Below are 19,995 nucleotides of genomic sequence, written 5' to 3'. Positions count from 1 at the left end.
TGAAGACCAAAAAATTCCATCCAAAACCTGAAAAACTTCAGTTCAGAAATGTTGCTGTAGTACTGCATGAGAGTTGTAGCTTGGGTACCTCATGCTCCCATTATCCTCTTGTGACCAGGGTCCCTGGTCACTCTTCATCTCCCATGATGCTCCACAATCTTCTCTCGTGGAGGGGAAGGCAATGTATCGTGTGAGTCCTTGGCAATAATGCATCATGGGAGATGTGGTCCAGCCAAGGAGCCTGGCCCAGAGAAGAGATGGGGGGACATGAGACAGTTGAATTACAACTTCCAGAAGACACTTCAGCAACATTTTTGATTTGAATTATTTCTGGTTTTGAAAGAAATATTTGGGCTTTAAGCATTTGGTTTTTTTTTACTAAAGTCTTAATTCTCCACAGAAAGCAGATGCCTTTCATGAAACTTGTGTTTAATTGAAAACCCAGCTTTCCACTGAAAAGCCCTTTTTCTGGAAAATTTTGAACCAGCCTGTGACAGAGTGGGAGTAGCTTACGGCTGGCTCACCACCGTGTACTTTGTATGCATCCCCACCTGGGCCAAATAGGGAGATAATTGATTAGGTCTGTGTGATTAACTGGTTAACAAGCTTCAGGGTAGCAGCCGTGTTAATCTGTATCCGCAAAAAGAACAGGAGTACTTGTGGCACCTCAGAGACTAACAAATTTATACTCAAATAAATTTGTTAGTCTCTAAGGTGCCACAAGTACTCCTGTTCTTTTCTTGTGGTTAACAAGTGTATTCAGCTCATCAGCTGGGGATTGTTAATTGGGAGACAGGGACGCTGGAAGGAAGGGCAAAGAAGACCAGAATCTCAGAGAGGTGAGACCTCCCTTCCCCTTTACCTCCCCACCCTGTGCCTAGCGGGTACGTTGAAACTTACGGAAAGCCTTACTGTGATGGGACATGAAGCTTCATAAGACATTATAAATAAAGTTCTGGTGAACTTACATAAGAAAGCACAAGGACTACCTGCAAAGAGGAATCCAGTGTATAGGAGCCAATCCTGTGACAAAGCCCTGACACAAAGGTTCGATAATTGAGTTGTATACATACTTGCAATTCCCCCTCCTCTCTCCTCCCCCCCCCCCGATCATTGTAAACAAATGACGTAAGTGCCAACTGTCCCAGCTGCCCCTCAGGCGGTTAACAGGCTGATTGCTCAGAGACACTGTGGCAGGGAGGAGAGATTTGAAGGAGGAGTGGCCTGCCAGGTTGGGCATTCCTGTGTGAGGGCCGGTGTGTGGAAGAAGGCATGGTGGGAGTTGTTAGTGCACAAAGTTGACAAATGAGCAGCTATGATTGGCACCATTGCTGGTGCCGAGGAAGTGTGAGGAGGATGCAGTGAGAGACAAGAGTGGACAGGTAGAGTTGATGATGGGCCTTGAAGATGAGGACGAGAAACATGACCTTGATGCAATGAAACTTGGGAGCCTCTGCAGGGGCTCAAAGAAGGCGATGTGGTTGGAGCAACACATAGGCCAGATCATCTTAGCAGCTGTAGTTTATATGGATTAGAGGCTGGTGGGTGATATACATACAATCACTGAGCCAGATTCTGCTACTCTGAATTCTGCTCTCTGTTTCTCTGGGGACTGCACTGACGTTCGTGTGCAGAACTGGGCCACTGTTTCCAAACAAGAATAGTTCAAGGAATGCGTAACTGCAGCAACCATTTGCAAAGATTTTTTCCCCCCACTATCTGGGGACTTAGATGTCATGGTGGTGGGCTCCTGTATAAGAACTTATATTGTCAGAGAGATCTGTACTTCTCTAGATATAATTTCAAGATGGCACCAGCTATTGATTTGGAAGAAGGGTCAAGTAGATGTTGGGATATTGCACCGTTGGATGCTAATTTAAGGACATGCATAAATAGGTGGGGAAATTCCCGATTTCCATTAACTAACTCATATGTCTGTGTTTTGGGGTAACGGGACTTCTCTGGATCCAACTCTGCCTGGATGCAATATAAATGTCATTGCATCACTAGGACAACTTCTCTCTACTGAAGGGAATTGAATGTATTGATATTCACTCGGTAGGCATTCACCAACTATCTATCTCTGGTACTTACGTGATCCCCATGACTCTAATATCCGAGTGCCTCACAATCTTTAATGTATTTATCCTCACAACACCACTGGGAGGTTGGGCAGTGTTCAGGAGCGGCGCCAGGGTTTTTGGTGCCCTCGGCGGGGGTCCTTCCGTGCTCCCGGTCGTCGTCAGCAGTTCTGCGGCGGGGGGGTCCTTCCGCGCTCCCGGTCTTCAGGGCACTTCGGCAGCAGGTCCCGGAGCAAGTGAAGGACCCGCCGCAGAATTGCTGCCGAAGACCCGGAGCGCGGAAGGACCCCCCGCTGCCGAATTGCCGCTCCCCCCAAATTCTGGTGCCCTAGGCAACCGCCTAGGTCACCTAAATGGAAGCGCCGGCCCTGGCAGTGTTGTTATCACAGATAAGGAAGTGAGCCACAGAGAAGCTGTGTGACATGCCATAGCAGGAAGTCTGTGGCAGATCAGGCACTTGGACCCACATTTCCCAAGTAACAAGGAATACCCTAACCACTAGATCATACTTCATCTGTTCTCTCCTCTGGGAAAAACTACTCTAGATTAGTGACCCAAAATGGCTTTCAGTAAAACCCTCTAGTATTACAATTATGCCATGAAAATTAAATCAGCGTATGTAATAAAATCTTTGTTACACAAGACAATCTGGGCCTCTAGTTAATTAATTATCTGATGTATAAAACAGACAAGCTTCCGTTGTATGTAATAAAATCTCTTTTATATCAGACAGAAAATTTGGCCCCCAGCAGAGGTGATAACCTGACAAGTAATAAGCACAAGAAGGCCAAAAGAGAAAGTGGGTTAAGTCACTGGTCTAGCAGTTCTGGAAAGCTGACTTTAAATCTTGACTTGTGGGCAAAGTAATAGATTCTGCTGGTTGCATTGTTGTTGATTATTTTCATTACAGGAGCCCCTGCAGGCCTCATTTGAGATGATGAGTTATGTTGGAGGTTGCACATACATTTATTAAGTGACAGTCCCTGGTATTAAAGGCATACAGTCTAAATAGACAAGACAGACTAAGGGTGGGAGAAAGGAAGCAATATTATCCCCATTTTACAGGTGGTTAACTGACGAAGAGATTAAATGACTTGCCCAAGATCACAAAGGAATCCTGTAGCAGAACCAGGAATTGAATGCATATCTCCTGAGTCCAGGTGTGTTGTGAAGCTAAATTTGTTGTGGATGATTGTGAAGCACTCATAGCACAGTGACGAGCGCTACAGAAAAGCCAATGAGGAAATTAATAACTTGGTAGCATTTTATGTCCGTTCTGGAATCCCTTTGCAGCGATATGAATGCTAACACAAGGTGCAGGGCAGTGGAAAATCAAAGCCATCTGTGTTTATAGTTAGAGTGGAAATATTAGGAAGCAAAGATTTAGTGCATGAAATTTCCTCCTTGATAAAGCAATGTTTTCTTCCAGTGTCTCATATCCTGACTTGTGGCAGATAAAAGATGGAAACCATAAAATGCCTCGCACTGCGTTTATCTCATCTGACACTAGGGCCTTAACGCCATTCACAAATTCAGTAGAGCTTCATTATTTCATGACATTCATCATTAGCGCTTGGAAAGGATGGACAAAAATATCATTTGTCACATTCCTGTATTAAAGAGCATTACTCACTTTCATTGCACTAGAATATTCTAGCTTTCTTTATGTCTGTAATCCAAAAGTCGCTGACACCAACCACAAACTTCTTCGTGCAGTTTCTCGAACAGGAAATCATCAGTGAGTCTGGCTACACTGGAATTACAGCTATCATTTCCAGCTTGAGGAAATGTACCTAGGGCCTCAGACAGGACACATACCAGGTGGACAGCCCATCCCACCACTTGCGCTGCAGAGAGACTTCTATTTTTAGCACGCTGGCACAATCAGAGCTAGCACAGGTAGGGCTACCCGAGCTGGGAATTACACCAATGAAGACATAGCCAATACTGTACATACTGCACACTGACTTCGGTATAACCACATCACTCTGGGGTGTGAAAAATCCACACCCCTGAGCAGCGTAGTTGTACTGACCTTTAACCCCTTTTAGACAGTGCTGTGTCGCTGGGAGAGCTTCTCCCGCCCATATAACTACCGCCTCTCACGGAGGTGGAGTAACTAAGCCGACGGCTTAGAGCATCTTCATGAAAGCACTGCAGCAGTACAGCTGCAGCGGTGCCAATGCAGCATTTGTGGCGGAGACCTGCCCATCCTGGCTAATAACCATTGATCGACCTATGCTCCATGAACTTACCTAGTTCTTTTTTGAACCCTGTTATAGTCTTGGCCTTCACACCATCCTCTGACCAGGAGTTCCACAGGTTGACTGTGCATTGTGCAAAGAAATACTTCCTTTTGTTTGGTTTACACCTGCTGCCCACTAATTTCATTTGGTGACCCCTAGTTCTTGTGTGATGAGGAGTAAATAACACTTCCTTATTTACTTTCTCCACACCAGTCATGATTTTATAGACTCCTATCATATCCCCCTTAGTCGTATCTTTTCCAAGCTGAAAATTCTCAGTCTTTTTAATCTTTCCTCATATGGCAACTGTTCCATACCCCTAATCATTTTTGTTTGTTGCCCTTTTCTGAACCTTTTCAATTCTAATGTATCTTTTTTGAGATGGGGCGACCACATCTGCATGCAGTATTCAAGATGTGGGCGTACCAGGGATTTATATAGAGGCAATATGACATTTTGTCTTATTATCTATCCTTTTCTTAATGATTCCCAACATTCTGTTAGCTTTTTTTTTTTTTTTTTTTTTTTACTGCCACTGCACATTGAGTGGATATTTTCAGAGAACTGTCCACAATGATGCCAAGATCTTTCTTGAGAGGTAACAGCTAATTTAGACCCCATCATTTTATATGTACAGTTGGGATTATGTTTTCCAATGTGCATTCACATTATACATTTTACATTACATGTGAACTGGGACTGGTGCCTCTTTCTAGGCATCCAGACACTTAAGCTCCGGAGCATTTCATAAACCAGGGGAAGATGGGTGTTCGACTGCCTAAGTCACGGGTGGGGCCTGATCCAAGAAGCATGCTCACAGGCCCCCTACTGGATCAGTCCTTCAGGTGAGATCACACAAGCAATGGGGGGCAGGAAGTGGAGGAGGGCCTCCCTCATAACTTCTAGCCCAGTGATTAGAGTACTCACCTGGGATATGGGAGACACCCCCGCCCCCCTGCACCTGATGGGGAGAAGGGATTTGAACTGGGATCTGCTACGTCTCTGCTAAGTGCTCCAACCACTGGGCTATGTGTATTCTGATGTGATACTCATTTAGTTGTCTCCATGTTTATATGGAGATATACCTAACTCATAGAGCTGGAAGGGACCCCAAAAGGTCATCAAGTCCAGCCCCCTGCCTTCACTAGCAGGACCAAGTACTGATTTTGCCCCAGATCCCAAAGTGGTCCCCTCAAGGATTGAACTCACAACCCTGGGTTTAGCAGGCCAATGCTCAAACCACTGAGCTATGTTCAAGCTGTTGCACTCTAGATAAGTAATGGAAGAGTCATAGGAGTAGCACGACTAGATCCTGAGTCTCCCACACCTGGGTGAGTTCTCTACCCATCCTACTGTAGAGTGATTTTCATGCTTTTGTCCTCTCTCTCTGTCTCTGTCATATGTTTCATTTGGGACAATCTAATACCTAACTCCTTATGTGCATTCAGGCCTAACTGTCTAGTATGTCGTCTTGGTTACCTTAGTTCCTCCTGCTGGTACCCTAAACTGACCTCTCTCCATCTAAAAATACTATGCCTAAATGATCTTTTCAGCTGCTTTTTGCTTGTACTGTATTGGCCCTCCAGGTCCTGTATATTATCATTCGCTCTAATGGTTTAGCTCTCTCAACTCACATTATCCTCTTAGAGAGCCTCTTGGAGACTTCAGTCATGTCCCTTTCTCCCACCACAATAAATGCAACCCCTCTTTTTCCTCCTTCTCATTATAAGTATGCAGTGTCCCTCTTCTCTTATTCCTGCTACTCATCCTTAGCCCTTTCCGATGATCTCATTGACCTTCCTGGAATATGGTGCTTCGCATTGGTCATGAGTGGTTCTAGGTCCTAGATCTGCATGGGGGGAGGGGAGAATTTTACCACTGGGGGAACCAGTAAATTAAAATTGGAAGAATAGAGAGTGGAAAATAAAATAATTAATGCTATTAGCCAAATTGTTCATGGTAGCTCTCTCCATTATACAGGTGATTCCCAATATTCTTGGGTGAAGGTGGGGAACCACCAAGTGACAGGTTCTAGAGAGCACAAACCAACCAGTGAGAGCCAACGTGCTACCAATTTCACATCATATCTAGAAGTACTGTGTCCAGCGGGTGGTAGTTCCAGAGACAATGTCACAAGAAGGTGACCAGTCACATTGGTGACGGACACCATTGCACAAAGAAATATATTCTTTGCAAGAAAGAGAAATTACACCAGAAGGTATTTGGTAAATTGATTCTGGAGGCTAGCCTGATCTGTCATAGACAATCTGACCAGCAAACACCACTTTGATATGTTCTCTGACCCACCCTGAATTTTGCAAGATTACTCATTGCATTCTCACCAATGTGTTATGGCAGGTAACCTGTTAAATAGTGATCATTCCTCAAACATTTTCCTTGTACTGCCCCATAGTCTGTGCTGGTTTTGGTGTCTTGAGTAGGGCTGTTGATTAATTGCAGTTAACTCACGTGATTAACTGGTATGGATGCAGCTTGCTGTTCACTGGGGCATGTGACCACACATATCCTACACACCAACACGAGTGGTGTAAAGTGTAGACATACCCCTAATGGTCATTGTATAGGAATAAGACCTTGTCTATGCTTTAAAAGTGCACCAGTGTAACTAAACTGATTTAAAACTTAATCTAATTAAGCCAGAGAAAACTCCTAATGCAGAAGCACTTAAACCAGGGCAACTGTCACTTATATAGATTTAACTTAACTTGGTAAGCTACCAACATAAGCTAAACACAAATAAGTGAGGGTAAAACTGGTTTAAGTGCGTCTACATTAGGGTTTGCACTGGTTTAATTAGATCCATGATTATTAATCAATGTCGTTACAGTGATGCATTTTTCTAGCATAGTTTATATCTACACTGCAACTGGGGGTGTGATATGCATGTGGACATTTGCACAATAGCTGTAATCTATCTAGCTTGCTAAAAATAGTAGTGAGGACATAGCTGTGTGGGCTGGTAGGGTAGGTGGAAAACAAGAAGAGATGGGATTGGGTGAAGGAGATTTGAGATTGGGTCAGAGAACATCCCAAACACCTATTTGCCTGGGATGTCTCTGCAACCAGGGGCAACTCTTCTCAAGGCACACACAAAATGAGAATGAGTAAAATTTTCAGAATGCCTATGGAGGGGAATCCACAAAGATGCTTAGGCATCTGATCCCAGCTTTATAATTCTCTCTCTCTGGCCCAATGACTGCTCCACTGGGGATAAATACTTCAACAGTCACTGGGCCAGAAAGAAGGAAAGACACTAGTTCAGTGAGTAGGCCACCCACCTGGAAGGTGGGAGGCCCTGGGTCCAGACCCCCTGCTCCAATCCCTCTTTCATTACTTAGCCACAGTGGAACAACTGAATCAGGAGAGCTTGAGGAGTCCCACATCAGAATATCCTGTAGCTCAGTGCACCTCTTCAGAGAGGTAGGAGACCCCTGTTTAAGTGTTTTTTTCCCCTGCTGGCAGAGAGGGGGGAAATGAACCTGGGTCTCCCACATCCCAGCTGAGTGCTTGACCCACTTCACCTCCTGCTATTTTTTGTGGTGTGAAGCAGGCACCTAACTCGTTCCCACCAGAAACCCATTAGGCACCTGAGCCATGTGACTTCAGGGGGTGGGTGTCCATTTGTGGACCACTAAGCAGAGCTAGGCACCTCCCTGCAGCCTGGACTTCGGAGCTTCTCTCCATGGGAGGTCTGGGGCTTAGCACATACACCCCTGGGTGGCATCTCCCAGTGGCCAGCTTAGGCGGCTCCTCACCTAGCATGCTGTGTTGTGTGGGTTGCACACTTAGGCTCCTCTCTCTCTCTCTGTCCATAGGAGCCTAGGAGCTTAACTCACGCTGTGTGGATTGCAGCGTGTTCCTGTGATTCTCTATGCATCCGAAGAAGTGGGCTGTAGTCCACGAAAGCTTATGCTCTAATAAATTTGTTAGTCTCTAAGGTGCCACAAGTACTCCTGTTCTTCTTTTTGTGATTCTCTAGGCACCTAAAATTTGATGCTGTGAAGCTCAGCATAAGCCCCTTTGTGGGTCCCTCCCTAAGTGACTATGGCCAGGTCTACACTTAAAAGTTTTGCTGGCATAGATACGATGATCAGGAGTGTGAAAAAATCACCCCCATAGCTGACACAGCTATCACGGCACAATCCCCTGTGCCAACGTGGTTATACCCGCACAAAAGTCCATTTGCAGGCATAGTTTATGTAGTTCAGGGAGGTGGTTTCACTATGCTGGCAGAAGAACACATTTTGCCAGTTTAAGCTGGGTCTCCACTAGGGGGCTTTGCCACTATAGGTATCCGGCAAAGAGTTCGCCGTGGGGACTAGCCATTAGGCACCCAAGTCTCATGGAAGATCAGTGAGACTTGAGCCCCAAGCCAGTTAGGCCCTTTTGAAAATGTTACCCTCTATCTAAGGCTGTGTCCATGCATGGAGATAGGGGTGTGATTCCCAGCTTGAGTAGACATACTTGTGCTAGTTTGGTGTAGCGTGGGTAGCGGTGAGCGGTGGCACAGGCTAGCCGCCCCAATTAACACCCCACCTGAACCCCATAGGTACGTACTCAGCATGGCTAGATAGTGTCACCACTCCTAGGGAGGTGGTGGAATCTCCTTCCTTAAAGATTTTTAAGATGAGGCTTGACAAAGCCCTGGCTGGGATGATTTAGTTGGGATTGGTCCTGCTTTGAGCAGGGGGTTGGACTAGATGACCTCCTGAGGTCCCTTCTAACCCTGATATTCTATGATACTATGATTCCAACTGTAAACATCCCTCTGGGCCAAATTCTGCTGTCTTGCCATCTTGTAACCCCAAGTAATTCCAGTCATGGCAGCAATTAATTCAGTTTTACACCAGTGTAACAGAAATCAGAATCTGGCCCTGTGGCTTTAAATTATCCCGGAGGGCAAAGAAAGTAGTTATTTGGCAGTGCTTTAAATTAGCAGAGACAGGAGGGCACAGACCTTACCTGAGAGAATCATGGACTTTTTAAATCCCAATAGGTCATCTCTAAGATATGAAATATTTGTTTCAATGCTTCTTGTTAAATCTCTCCAAACCTTGCTGTACTGCTCTGCTTTGGGTTTCAAATAGATCTTTCCTCCATACTCCTTGATTTTTTTAGAATAGAAGTAACTGAAGAGCCTTATGAAATCTTTTTGTCATCCCTTTTTATTTGATGATGTGCCAGGAGTCATTTTCAGTGCATTCAGCCCAGTTGTCCTGGGAGCCTGTCTTCAAGCCACACATCTTATTATTTTGTGCTTCTTCGTAAGCACTTTTAAGCAAGCCTAGAATGATTGACAGGAAGTAACTAAATCTGTCAAAACACACCTGCAGCATGGCACTTCTTTGGCAACTGCATCCTCTCCCTGCACTTCTGTTTATACTGCAGAACTGATTAATCCCGCATATCATTATCTGTCTTCATTATACAGGAAAGAACTTTGCCAAGTTGAACATCATGTGAGAAGGCCCATCAGATATGAGTCAGTTACTGTTAGTGGCTACCCCCCCACACACACCACCACACTTACAAGTGTCTATGCAAAGCAAAGGACCCAGCATGAGATTAATTCTCTGATCCTGCAACCACTTAGGCATGTGCTTAACTTTACTACTGTGAGTTGCCTTATGAAATCAAAGGAGCTGCTCAAGGTAGTAAAATGTAAGCGTTTGAGTAACTCATGACAGGATCAGGGTCTCAGAGTCTGAGTCTCCATTGCTTTCCAAGTGCTTAGTTGTTTACTCTTGTGTAAAGTGGGTGTAAAATTGATCTGGTCAAAACATGGTAAAGATTATTTTATTTTATTTTATTTTATTTTATTTTGTAGAATCCTATTCATTCCCAGCCTTGCAAAAGGAAGAATTTTTCATATATTTGAAAACTTTTGCCATTTATTTTTTCTAGTTGAAAAAATGTTGATTTAAAAAATTATCATTTTGGGGGCCGGTGTTGATTATTGATTATTAATTATTATTATTATTATTACTCTTTCTTTCCATTTCCCCCCTTTTTAGTCCTTCTTCTGTTTTGCCACTAAAATAGGAGAGAGGGCAAAGGGAAACGGGTAAGATGAAGGGGAAAGAAAGGGAAACTGAGCAAAAAAAAATTCACTGTCATAGAAAAAAACAGAAATATTTAAAAATAGTTTATTTGGTAATATTTTCATTATTTTGTGGGGAGAGATGGTAATTTTTGGTGAAAAAAAATTTCAATTGAAAAATTGCGACCTGCCGTAACGCAAAGGGATACACTCACCATGCACAGATGTAAATGACTCCAGAAGGCTCGAGGCAGTGCAGAATCAGACCCCAGATCTGTAGATGAATGTTGATTTGTATATTCCCATTTTTATCCTATATCGGCACTACACCCGCACCTCTGACCAGCTGCTCCTACACCACACAGTGTAATTGAGGAGATAGGTGGCTTTGGGTGCTTAAAGTGTGTTGTGGCCTTAGACCTTTGCAATTGGTTTGTAATAAGCCCGTCACTCTGCATTTGTCAGACTTCTTGGAAACTTTGGCAAGCAAAATGCCCATTGTTTTGTTAAATGCATTTGTATAGTGCCTCTGTAACATGCTTGTAGTCTGGGCTATGCATTACCATCCAGTGGCTGACCCACATGAAAATAACAGCCTATATCTACCACCAGCTACTGGGTTTGCTCTTTGAGATCAAATGATTTAGTTGGGGATTAGTCCTGTTTTGAGCAGGGGGTTGGACTAGATGACCTCCTGAGGTCCCTTCCATCCCTGATATTCTATGATTCTATGAAATGAAAGACGATGATGCTTTTGCAGGTGAAAGTCCTGGATTCAAATCCTGTTGACACCCATGATGGGGAATTTGTTACACTTCTAGTTAACAACACTCAGGACTTTGTACTTTTAAATATTATTCTTTATTATCTTATTACATTGGATCAGTGGTCACCAAACGGTCATCGCGATTGACTGGTCAATCCTAGAGGATCTCCCAGTGGATTGTGATGTCTGGCGGCAGAGCAGGACTGCCTAGGCCCCATGCCACTCCCAGAAGTGGCCAGCGTGCCCCACAGCCCCAGGAGCAGGGGGACAGTGGTCTCCCTCCATGCGCTGCTCCTGCCTGCAAGCACAGCCCCCATAGCTCCCATTGGCCGGGAATGGGGAGCTGTGGCCAATAGGAGCTGCGGGGGCGGTGCTTGCAGAGAGGGGCAGCGTGTGGAGCCATGTTGGCCCCTTCCGGGAGCGGTGTGGGGCCAGTGTAGGCAGGGAGTCTGCCTTAGCCTCACTGCGCTGCCGACCGGGAGCCGCCAGAGGTAAGTGCCCCCCAGCAGGCGGCTGCACCCCAACCCCCAGCCCTGACCCCTCTCCCAGAGCCAGCACCCCTCACCCCCTCGTGCACCCCAACTCCTACCCCAGCCCAGTGAAAGTGAATGAAGGTTGGGGAGAGCGAGTGATGGAGAGAGGAGGGGATGGTGTGAGTGGGGCGGGGCTTTGGGGAAGGGGCGGGGTAGATCCTGGCTTGCCCTTAAATTCAAAAAGTGATCTTGGGCATAAAAAGGTTGGAACCACTGCATTAGACTTTAAAGAGTCCAATCAAAATTGTGGCACCATTGGCTAGTTGCCACTAAGTCCCTTCAAACCCATGAGAAACTTGGACTGAAGTTTTACAGAGCGGTAATTTAATATGAAGCAATAGTGCAGTTAGCAGGTGGTGCTAGGATGACCAGATGTCCCAATTCTATAGGGATAGTCCAGATATTCAGGGCTTTTTCTTCTATTACTCCCCACCCCCATCCCAATTTTTCACACTTGCTATCTGGTCACCCTAGGCAATGCCCAATTAAAGAAAACAAGTGGGAGGAGGGAGAGTTACACATATTTATTAAGAGAGCAGAGATCTCTTCCATGAGCAAACAGAACATTGTAGAAGGAAAGCGGAAGCAGACAAACAGCTGCAAATTCGACCAAAGCAAGAATATAGCAGGAAAGTAACTTTGTGTCTGGTTAAGGTCAATGCAATGGCTGTGATGGTGACTAGTGGAAACCAAACTGATGTTCAAAAACCATGAGAAACTGAAGAAGTCTGTATGTCCTGCAGTGTTTTGATACCATATAGTTAGGCTTGGCAGAAACTGATTTATATTTTTGTATAATTTCGACAGATAATATGGATGTTTAGTTTTTTTTAAGCCTACTTTTAGACGTTTATCTGTTTTAAATTTTCACAGTTGTGGAAATACTCAGCAGGGGTCGGACAATAAGTGTTTAGTGACAGTAGACGTTGGGATTCAAAAAGTTACAGCTTTAAAACTGTCAAAACACAAGTTGTCAATATCACTTGTCAAAATATACAAAGTAAATATCCTTAAATTGAACTCTAATAAGTTCTCAAGCGCGTTTTTATAACTTTGCCGAGCAGTACGATTTTGACATTTTGATTATTATGGATGGAAATATTTTTTGTTAAATTGGGGTGTATAGTGAAATCAACATTTACTGACATTTACCAATAAAAATCTGTTTTCCAAGCCTACATACCATTTTTTTTTCTTGCATCAGTTACACCTAAGGAATGTTTCAGTAAGCATGAGACACGGGCAGATAGAACCAGTTTTACTGGTAAGATGTACTGCTTCTGAAAATAACTTCACCACATCTAACCATAAGCATGTTTCTAAGATCTAAACACCTATACACTCAATTAAGCAGAACTTGTAAAACTATCCGCAAGTGTTATCTGATGACTCCAAATAATATTACAACTCCCTGGTGATAAAATTCCAGCTATAAAGATTGCAAGAAACTCAATATAATCCAAAGAATCTGCAAGAGTCAGAGATTAAAAGTACTGTTGCTGTGGGTGCAACTGGATGGAGAAATACATTTCAGCTAAGGGGAATGCAATGGTAGAGAAGCAACAGAGACAACCAGTTAAGACAGGGCCTCCACTGTTACTCCTCCTGGTCCTTTCTGTAGTGGCCTCTGAATAAGAAGAGGAAAACTTACCAGAGCCATGACTGACTTAGACTGTCTTCATGGGGTGAAATTCTGGCTTCATTGAAGTTATTGGGAGTTTTGCCTTTAACTTCAGTGGAGCCAGAATTTCACTTGTGGTGCGATGAGGATTTTCGTAGGCCTACTAGTAGGGCTGAACTGGTATCTGCAACAGCTGAGAGACTGGAAAAAAAAATTAGGAATGAGGAAAACTGTAAGAGAGTCTGACATACATATATAATGAATTGTTTTTAACTCTCAACTACTGTCTTACCCACTTTTCCCCGCCTTCATCTGCTCAGCATCCAACTACTTAGCTCAAACACCTTTTCATCAGAACCCTCTCTGTCAACATCTCACTTCCACTGGCATCTCGCTAGCTGGCTTTCCTTCTACAATCTTTCCATTACGCTTTCAGCAAATCACTTCGCTCCTGCCTCATGCTCTTTAACAGTCAGCACAGTCTGGATACGCCAGTCAGCACAGCCACTTCAGTGCACATCTTTCACATTCACTCCCAATTAAGTTCATACGCCAAGAAATTCAGTTACAACTTTTGCACCCAGGAGTTTGTCTCAGAAAGTCTTTGCTCTAAATAATAAACATTGGAAAAACACTATTCACCGATGCTTAATTCATCAACCTCATATTGCAATCAAATTCCCCAGGAATTTCCCTTCTTTTCCCTTCATTCTGCCACTGCCTCACTCCAGACTGGCTTCTCAGAGATCAAGATAAATTAGAGGTGAATCACAACCGAGAAATGCCTCTTTCTATTAGCATTCTGTATTCTCTAGGCTAGTGCATTAAGTGACGTGATTAAACCTTCCCCTGTGGTCTTTTGTCTCTCACATCTCCTGCCCAAGGAGAGACTTGTGTGTGCAGTGTTTTGTTTTAGTGTAGGGGTTTATTTTTTTTTAAATTTGCACGCTGCTCCGAGTTTGTTAGAGAAGGCAAGTTGAAGAAGTGCCCCTTGTACTTGGAGTGGAAATAGTGAGGTTTGCGATTGTACTTAAGGCTGGAGGAGTTCATCCCAGAGTTCATCCCATCCCACCCCACGCCCCCCCCCCAAAAAGCTCTGTCTCCTTATGGTAGAAAGTTCCACTGTGACAGAGAAACAGAGTCGTCAACTACGGTCTTCATCCTGGAGCTTTAGTGGATCTTTTAGATAGGCTGGGCCCAGGCTATCGAGCAGCTTGAAGACAGGGAATGAGATTTTGGGCATGACTCTGGATATTGTATGGGAAGTCAGCACGGAGAGCAGCAAACAGGTGTGATGTGCTTGTGGTAGCCCGGGTTGCTGAGGAGATGCTCTGCAGCATTCTGTACTAGTTTGATGTTTCCTGAAGGTGTCTTGTCCAGGTATCTCACATTGCTATATCCAGATCAGAAGAGATGGAAGCGTGTCGGACAGGTTGCCCGCCTTTAAGGTGCTACCTGATGTACTGAGATACCACTGAGCCCACCTGTTCCGCCAGCCTGGGCCTCCTTTAACCTGTCTTGCTGAGCCAGGCTCTTATGCCTCCTCTAGCCCATACACAGGCAGGGCCACACCCAGCTGCAGAAACACAGACTTCCTTATCTACTTTCTCCACATCACTCATGATTTTATATTCCTCGATCATATCCGCCCTTAGTCTCCTCTTTTCCAAGCTGAAAAGGAGAGAAGAACCATGGTACCATAGAGGGTGGACACACCCTAGTTCAGGGATGGGCCATTTTAAGGTAGTAGAGGGCCACAAAACCCACTAAAACCCTTTGGCACAGGATGGGGCACCGGGGGGATGGATCCTAGTCCCAGGGGGTGTGATGTAAGGATGGTCGGGGCGACCCTGTGGGGGCGACCCACCTTGCACTCACCCCACAGCGGCAGCTCTCCGCGTCAACCTGTTGGCTTGTGCCACAGTGTCATGTACAGGCGTGGGCCGGGCACTCCCCCCACAATGCCCCGTCCTGCCCCCTTCCTGGTCCTAGCGACACCAATCACCTGTTCGGAGCTGGGTTGTGGCGAGCCTTGGGCCACCCGTTGCCCATCCCTGCCCTATATGAGGAACTGGAACCTCCCGGGAAGGGTTCTCTGTGAGCAGGGACGGCTCTATTGTTTTTGCCCTCCCAAGCAGCGCGCCGAATTGCCACCGTGGACGGCGGGGGCAGTCCATATGCCGTTAGGGCGGCACGCGCGTTTCCGTGGCGACGGCAATTTGGCCGCAGCTTCTGTCTTCAGCCGGAAGACAGAAGCCACCAAATTGCCGCCGCGGGCAGCTGAACATAGAAGCTGCCGCCGCCACGGAAACGCACATGACACCCTAACGGCACACGGACTGCCCCCGCCGTCCGCGGCGGCAATTCGGCGCGCGCTTGGGGCGGCAAAAACACACGGACTGCCGCCCCTTGCAGATCGCCGCCCCAAGCACCTGGTTGGAATGCTGGTGCCTGGAACCGGCCCTGTCTGTGAGCCAGCAGAGCTGATTTATTTATTTTTTTAGTAAGTCTGTTCAGGGCTTATGAAAGCTGAGATCCATCGCTACTTTGTTACTGCAGCAGCAACTCCTCAGATATGAGCCTTGCTGGCTCAGGTCAACAATACAAAGCGATTGTGCAATGGAAAGTTTTCAGTTGGCTTCCTGCAGCTCTCAGAGGTCAGCGCGAGTACAAAAGGCGTCCGAAAAGTAGCTTGCGGGGTGTTACAATGAGGGCTACACCAAAGAGTTTATTTAGAGCACTGAACTCTAATGAACATGCCCCAGTAGCGGGACCACATGGAAAAATAAAGCTCATTGCTAACCTATTTGTCCAGCTGCTACTATCTTTTTGTTGCTTTACAATATGTCCCATTGGTATCCGAATTCGATTCATTTTGGAGCGACTGCTCCTAAATCAAATCATTTTTAAGAGAGGGAGTGACCGCATTATAGATAAAAGATTTCTATAGTTAAGGCTCTATACTCCATCCCACGCACCTCCCCTCCAGTTCGGCACCTCTGCTGTGGCTGGAGGTCCCACTCCGTGAAGCTGTCTGCTTTCCTTGAGAGTAGGTTTGGAAATCAGTGTATATTCCTTAATTCCATTTTCATCCCCAGCTCTTCATGCCATTAGTTTTATTGAGATTGACATGTCCATATAAAACATAGTGAAGTCAACTCATTTAATCTATGGTCTTTCAAAAAAAAAAAAATTAGCTCGAGGAGGGAAAATGGGCTGTTTAGATTTGTAAAGTGTCTAGATTATTGTGTTTGCGTGACTGCTGTGAGATAATGCTTTTAAGGTGTAACTGATGAGTTAAAATGGAGGAATTGGAAAGTGAAAAGAAGATGGGAAAATGCTGGGTAGTTAATCTATCCCATTGCATGTAATGCTGGATTTTTTATTTTTTTTTTCTGGTAGAACTGAGCGAATAGTGGGGAAAAAATTTGCAGCTATTTTTGCAAATGTTGAGTCTTGTTTCAATCTGGCCACATTTGCATGGCATTCCGTTTGCTTTTTGTGAAGTTTTGTTGCTCATATGAATATTCACAGAACGCAAAGTTAGCATATTGGAGCACAGGGTCATTTAAATCAAGAAAAGAAATGACTAAATGAAATGTAGTCTGTAATTATCATTGAATCATAGGAGTGAAAGGGACCTCGAGAGGTCATTTAGTCCAGTCCCCTGCACTCAAGGCAGGACTAAGTATTATCTAGACCAGGGGTCTGCAACCTTTCAGAAGTGGTGTGCCAAGTCTTCATTTATTCACTTTAATTTAAGGTTTCGTGTGCCAGTAATACATTTTAATGTTTTTTTTAGAAGGTCTCTCACTAGGTCTATATATTATATAATTAAACTATTGTTGTATTGTAAAATAAACAAGGTTTTCAAAATGTTTAAGAAGCTTCATTTAAAATTAAATTAAAATGTGGATCTTATGCCGCCGGCCCGCTCAGCCCGCTGCTGGTCTGGGGTTCTGTTCACCTAAGCCGGCAGCGGGCTGAGCGGGGCCTGTGGCCGGGACCCCGGCTGGCAAGGATCTAGCAGCCAGAACCCCAGACCTGCAGCAGGCTGAGTGGGGCCGGTAGCCAGGACCTCAGACCGGCAGTGGGCTGAGTGGCACAGCCCACTGCCAACAGATGGAACTGCTCATGGGTTCCATCGGCCGGGTCCTGCCAGCCGGGATCCCGGCTGCTGGACCCGCTCAGCCCGCTGCCAGTCTGGGGTCCCAGCCCTGCCCACATATAGTGGATACCTACCTTCTCCCTGGTTCGGGCCCATTCTCTTCCTCTCTCTCTGCATTGAGCTGAGGGTGGGAGTGCACTGAGCACAGGGCTGGGGGTGAAGGGTCTGGCCAGGAGCTAGAATGAGGGAGGGGGCTCAGGGTTGGGGCAGGAGGTTTGGATGTGGGGCAGCTTCCATTTGGTGTGAGGGGTGCAGGTGGGAATGTGGGGGGGTGCAGGAGCTCCCGTTTGGTGCTCAGGGTGGGGGTGGGGATGTGGGGGGTGCATGGGGTGGGAGGGCTGGGTATGTGTGGGGGTGCCAGAGTCAGGGCTAGGGTCGTGGGGGGGTTGAAGGAGTCAAACAGAGGGCTGGGTGTGTATGAGGGGGGTACAGGGCTCAGGTCAGGGGCCTGGGGTGTGTGCGGGGCAGAGGGCTGGGTGCGTGTGTGGGAGGTCAGGGTAGAGGGCTGGAGGGGATATGCCCCTATTCCACTCACCCCCCTTCCCCAAAGCCCTGCCTCCGCTTCTTCTCTGCCTCCGCCGGGAGCAGTGAGCACGCTGACTCTGCTCCTTCCCAACCCCCTCCCTCCCAAGGGCCATCAGCTGATCGTCCGGCAGGGACAGAGAGGCGGAGGAAGGGCAGGAACCCAGCACACTACGGGAAGAGGCAGGGGAGCCACAGGACCAAGCTTCTGCCCCTTGCCTCCTGCCCCCGCAGTGGGGGGAGGAGAGGGCGAAGAAGAGCGGGCCGGGCCGGGCTGGGCAGGATTTCTCCGGCAGGCAGCAGCGTGCCATTAAAAATCGGCTTGCGTACCATCTTCTGGAACACGAGGCATTTATTGAAGAAAGCAACAACAATTGCAATCACAAACAAATAGGTTTCCACACAGCTTGAGCTCCAGCTTTGTCCCCCTCGTTTTCCATGGATCACACCTTTTCAGGATCACTGCGTAGCCCACAGAGACATCTTGTGACTGAATAATATACTGCCGATAAACATTATTTGTATTGTGGTAGCACCATTGTGCTAGGCATTGAACAAACAAATACCAGGAAGACAGGCCTTGCCCGGAGAAGCTTACAGTCTAAGTCTAAGACAAGGCAACAGGTGGAACAGAGATGGTAGGAGGGAGCACAAGAGACTAGTGAGACTCATGAACAGTGGAATAAGCAGCAGCCACAGCACATCAACTGCTAACTGTTGTGAAGCATTTTGTAGGCCTTGTGGAGGGAGTTAAAGAGAGATTTCAAGCAGAATAATGTAGTGACCTTTTGGATTTTTATAGGGAGTCCCTTCCATGCCAGTGGCAAAGCTTGAGAGAATGCACAATGGAGCTTAACACATGATCAGTCAAAGGCAGCGTCATTAGTGGAGCAGGGATGCAAGTCAGCATCTTGCTAGTATACAGGAGCAAGAGGTCAGGCAAGGATGGATCGGCCTTAAAAGTGAAGCGAAGTAGCTTGTGCTCGGTGTGGTGAAAAAGGGGAGCCCTTGGTTACAAAGAATGGGGAGAGGGGATGTGGGCACGGTGATGGGCCAGGAAGATCTTTGCAGCAGCATTTTGAATAAATGTAAGTGGTCCAAGGAGGGATTTGTTGATCTTTTTGACAAAATTGCCAGACTTTGCTATAAAATAATCAATAGTAATTGTGTTTGGGTTAATATCTGCCCAGTCTGGATCTGACCATGCCCACACACAATAATTATCAAATAATCAACTATTCTTCAGTCCTACATGGCCACCATTAACCAATTTATCTATCTAGGTACTTACGTGGCCCTTAGCATAATAGTATCCGAGTGCCTCTCAAGTTATTAATAAAAATTACAAGGAACAAAAATATATCTTTCTCCCTTCTTCTTTTCCACTCATCTCAATATGACTGATATCAGCATAAGGTATTATTTGTAGGTCATAAAAGGAGAGGGTTTTCAATGGAAAAGTCTTTTTCCCCCCCCTGGCAGAAATTTTAATATCAAATAATTTCAGCAAAAAACAAATATTTCTGTTTTCAGACAAAATGGTTCTGGTTTGGGGCTTTTGGTTTTTCCAGGAAAAATCAAAGTTTTCTGCCAAAAGCAAAAATGTTTAAATTGAAAATCCAATTTTCTATTGAAAAACACTTTTGAAGGAAAATATTGACCAGTCCAAATTATTTCTTAGGATTTCCTCCCTTCCATCCTCACTATCCAGCACAGTCAGCTTCTAAATTATACTACAGGCCAGGAACGAGTACGCTGGGAGCGTCTGAGCTGTGTTTCACATTTTGAACAGCATTGCAAACTGATAAGAAGCAAGGGAGTCAATGCTATGTAAACTATCTGTAACGGCTGGTTGTGTTTTCCTAAGTGTAGAGGTCATAAAATCATTTACATTATCAAATAGTTAAGGTAGGGTTACCATATTTCAACAAGCAAAAAAGAGGACGGGAGGAGCCCCGCCCCTGCCCCTCCCACTTCCCGCCCCCCCAGAACCCCCA

General features: G+C 45.7%; 1 protein-coding gene across 1 annotated transcript in view; it reads left to right on the top strand.

Annotated features, from left to right (window-relative positions):
* Window positions 1-19,995, top strand: part of VIPR1 (vasoactive intestinal peptide receptor 1) — a 169,098-nt gene that overhangs the window by 91,953 nt on the left and 57,150 nt on the right. The gene's annotated exons all lie outside the window — the stretch shown is intronic.

The sequence above is a fragment of the Trachemys scripta genome, chromosome 2 (assembly GCF_013100865.1).
Source record: "Trachemys scripta elegans isolate TJP31775 chromosome 2, CAS_Tse_1.0, whole genome shotgun sequence".
NCBI classification, from domain to species: domain Eukaryota; kingdom Metazoa; phylum Chordata; order Testudines; family Emydidae; genus Trachemys; species Trachemys scripta.
The sequence above is the reverse complement of the archived record's forward strand: the minus strand, read 5'-3'. Positions and strand labels throughout refer to the sequence as shown.